The sequence below is a fragment of the Cynara cardunculus genome (genome assembly GCF_001531365.2).
Source record: "Cynara cardunculus var. scolymus isolate 2C chromosome LG 17, CcrdV1, whole genome shotgun sequence".
Classification (NCBI taxonomy): domain Eukaryota; kingdom Viridiplantae; phylum Streptophyta; class Magnoliopsida; order Asterales; family Asteraceae; genus Cynara; species Cynara cardunculus.
The window spans coordinates 9,819,632-9,823,864 of record NC_037544.1 but is presented as its reverse complement, the minus strand read 5'-3'; positions in this window follow the sequence as shown (position 1 = coordinate 9,823,864).

Genomic DNA, 4,233 nt, shown 5'->3' with positions numbered 1-4,233 from the left:
TTTCTTGATTATTATATTGAAATAATCATGAAAAAGTAGAGGCAGTTGGGTAATAGATGATTTGATTTGGAGATCGTGAGCCGTCTTGATTGTACGTGCCATTAATGTTGGAGGACACGTGTCAAGGCGGGGTTAGGGAAGGGAAATTTGAAAGGGTTTATGGGGAACAGGCTGTATATGATGTCAGGCGCATGTGAGGATGACGTATGGATTATTTGAAATAAGAAGTTATTCCATATAATATCTCGTTTAGTATTGATCCAAAAACGATTTAAAAAATCCATCTAATTGTAAGATTAATACAAATTACGAAGTTTTGGTCTTCTAAAAACCCATGTTGTATAGTTTTTAGTCACAAAAGCTGCAATTTCATATAATCTTAAAAAAATTCAATTAAGATGGGTTTATTGATGAAAATGATTTTGTCTTGTAACCAAAGGAGTTCTGGTTTAACAAAACTCAATTTATGGGGAACCAGAGGTGGTCTGGTTGGATATCGATAAAGGAATTCATCGATGAAATGTTGGATTGCATGATTAAGAAGCCTTGGATGACAAACCATAGGCTCTGTTTAAGCATGGCAATCCATTATGTAGGACCAGAGGGGCACTGGTTTGATACTTGGTTTATTATGTAGCAGTTGGATGTCCAAAGGCTCTGGAAAGTGGAAGCAGAGGCTCTGGTATGAAAAATGCATATGTATGCAATGGATATTCATGATGAATGAATAGCTCCCCCTCAAATGATGCATATATATTGGTTGAGTTTAAAAAACTTCCCCTAGAACCAATAATAAGGATGATTGAGGTGACCAGAGGCTCTGGTCTATACAACCAGAGGCTCTGGTTGTGAAGGATGATGAAATAAAGGTATGAAATGTGGCTAAGTGTGCAAGTGGCGATGCATATAAATGGGTCTTTGAGACCAGAGGGCTCGGGTTCCAAAGATAATGAATCCAGAGTCTCTGGTCTTTAGAACCAGAGGCTCTGGTTGTAAAAGCGAGGAAAAATATGTATGAGAAAATGGTTAAGTGTATGTGAAAGAGTATAATGGTTGAGCCTTTGAGACCAAAGGGGCTCTGGTTCCAAAGGTATTGAATCCAGAGCCTCTGGTCCTTAGACCTAGAGGCTCTGGTTCCAAAGGCGATGAAATGAAGAATGAAAATATGGTTAAGTCCATGTGAAGTGAGAGGGGGGAAAGGCTTTGGGTCTAGAGAGGCTCTGGTCGCAAAGAGTATGTATCCAGAGGCTCTGGTCTTTAGAACCAGAGGCTCTGGTTGGCTTAGTGATCCTAGGGTTTGATGAAAGAAGGGTGAGGTGCAGGCCAAGTCTTAGATGGAAACCAGATATCGCTGGTTGCAAAGGACTTGGAAACCATAAGCTCTGGTCTTTAGAACCAGAGGCTCTGGTTGTGAAGGTAATACTTGGTGAAAGAACACTAAGTATTTTCTTTGGACCAGAGGTCTCTGGTTCCAAATGGTGATGCAAAGTGATGTGGTAAATGCATGAATGCCCAAGTCCAAGATTGAGACCAAAGAGGATCTGGTCTCAAAGAATTGGAGTCCAGAGGCTCTAGTCTATATAACCAGAGGCTCTTGTTGGGAGGGGAATACTTGGTGAAAAATACCAAGTATTTGCTTTGGACCAGAGGTCTCTGGTTCCAAAGGTGATGAAAATATTTGAGCCATATCAAAAGATTTCTTCGTGGCCAGAGGCTCTTGTCTTTAGAACCAGAGATGCTGGTTTGAAGTACTTTATTGATTATGGCTAACTTCTTTGTATCACTTGTAGGCATAACCATGAGATATTGAAAATCTATGATTTAAATATTTATTGCCTTTATGTGGTGAGATTCAGCATACCCATCTTGCTGACTAAGAATAAAAATCTTTTCTCATCAAGAGCTTTTGTGAAAATGTCAGCAAGTTGAATCTCAGTGGGAACAAAATACATTTCTATATTTACTTTTTCAACATTGTCTTTCAGAAAATGGTACCTTACATCGATGTGCTTGGTCTTGGAATGTTGTAATGGGTTTGCAAAGATTGCTATGGCACTCTTGGAGTCACAGAGGATAGGGACTTTGTCATAATGGAATCCATAGTCCTTAAGCTGAGTCTTCATCCAGAGAATTTGTGAACAACAACTAGCAGCAGCAACATACTCTGCTTCTGCTGTGGATGTTGAGACACAATTTTGTTTTCTGGATGTCCAAATTACCAGCTTGTCCCCTAAGGGTGCGTTTGGTGCGCAGACAGGACTGGACAGGACAGGACAGGACAGGACGGGACGGGACAGGACAGGACAGGACAGCTGTTCAGCGTTTGGTAAGACAGGACAGGACAGGATAGAACTGGTTAAAATGACCAATTTACCCTCAGTGAGCTATTTAGTGTTTTTTCACTACAAAATGCATTCTGGTAACACTGGTCCTACTACCACTACAGCCCTAATAATTCATCAACAACAACAACATTCAGCAATCATAATCAATGTAAACTCTCGAAATAAATCATAATACTTCATTAAAATCCCTAATTAAGTACTTCAATTAATCAAGTTGTTGGCGAAATCGAGTACGAAACCACCATCAAAATATAATTCCTTACTTGCATGAAACAAGAAGAAAKGTATTTGAAGAGTTTCTTCAAATTCGTGATGTAGTTGCTGTAAGAAGCAGCGGCGGCGGCCATCGGGAGAAGCAGCGGCGGCGGCCATCGGGAGAAGCGGCGGCCATCGGGAGAAGCAGCGGCGGCGGCCATCGGAAGTCGCCGTCACCGGTCGCCGGTTGAGCGGTGGAAGCGATGGAGGAGAGGAGAGTGAAGGGGAAGAAGGAAGGTATGCGTATGAGGTTTTTGAGGGTAAAGTGGTAAAAAGTTTCTTGTTCTACTTAGTTCCATGGGTAAAGGGTGGACAACCTTGTCCAACCCTTGTTCTAGTTTGTTCTAGTTAGTCCCATATAAAACCACACCAAACATAGGACAATTGTGTTCTGTCCTGTCATGTCCCACCCTGTCCAACGTACCAAACGCACCCTAAGAGTTGACAGCTTCCAGACATGCTCTTTCTATCAAGTTTGCAACCTGCATGATCTGCATATGTGTAGGCTATTAGATCAAAGCCAGAGTTCTTTAGATACCAGAGACCCAGTGATGGAGTTCCCTTGAGGTATCTAAAGATCCTCTTGACTTCAAAGAGATGCGATTCTTTAGGATTTGATTGATATCTTGCACAAAGACATGTGGCAAACATAATGTCTGGTCTACTAGCAGTTAGATACAGGAGTGATCCAATCATGCCTCTGTAGGTTGTTACATCCACAGGTTTGCCTGATGGATCAGCAAATAACTTAACGCCTGTAGTCATAGGTGTTCTCATCGATGATGAATTTGAGATAGAGTATTTCTTCAGAAGGTCAGTCACATATTTAGACTGATTGATGAAAATTCCTTCTGAAGTTTGTTTTATTTGAAGACCAAGGAAGAAGCTTAGTTCTCCCATCATACTCATCTCAAATTTACTTTTCATCAACTCTGAGAATTTTTCGCAATGTTTTGCATTTGTAGAACCAAATATGATGTCGTCCACATATATTTGAACAAGTAAGATATCAGCTTTGTGTTTTTTGAGAAAGAGGGTTGTATCGATTGTACCTTTTTCGAACCATTATTGATCAGAAAGGTAGAGAGAGTTTCATACCAGGTCCTGGGTGCTTGCTTCAGCCCATAGAGGGCTTTATCCAGAAAATAGACGTAGTCTGGATGTTTTGGATCTTCGAACCCAGGAGGCTGCTGCACGTAGACTTCTTCTTCAAGTTTTCCGTTGAGGAAGGTAGACTTGACATCCATCTGATAGACCTTAAAGTTTTTGTAAGCTGCGTAGGCTAGGAACATTCTGATGGCTTCAAGTCTTGCAACGAGAGCAAATGTCTCATCATAATCAATCCCTTCTTCCTGGTGGTAGCCTTTGGCAAGAAGCCTAGCTTTGTTCCTTATTATGATGCCATCTTCGTCCTTCTTGTTTCGAAAGACCCATTTGGTTCCTATGGCCGTCTTCCTTTTGGGTAGAGGCATAAGGGACCATACCTTGCTTCGTTCAAACTGGACTAATTCTTCTTGCATCGCGTCTATCCAGTTTGGGTCTTGTAGGGCTTCTGAAATCTTCTTTGGTTCTATCATGCTCAGAAAGTTGGCGAAGAGACATTCATTTGCAGTAGCAGATCTCGTCTTGACAC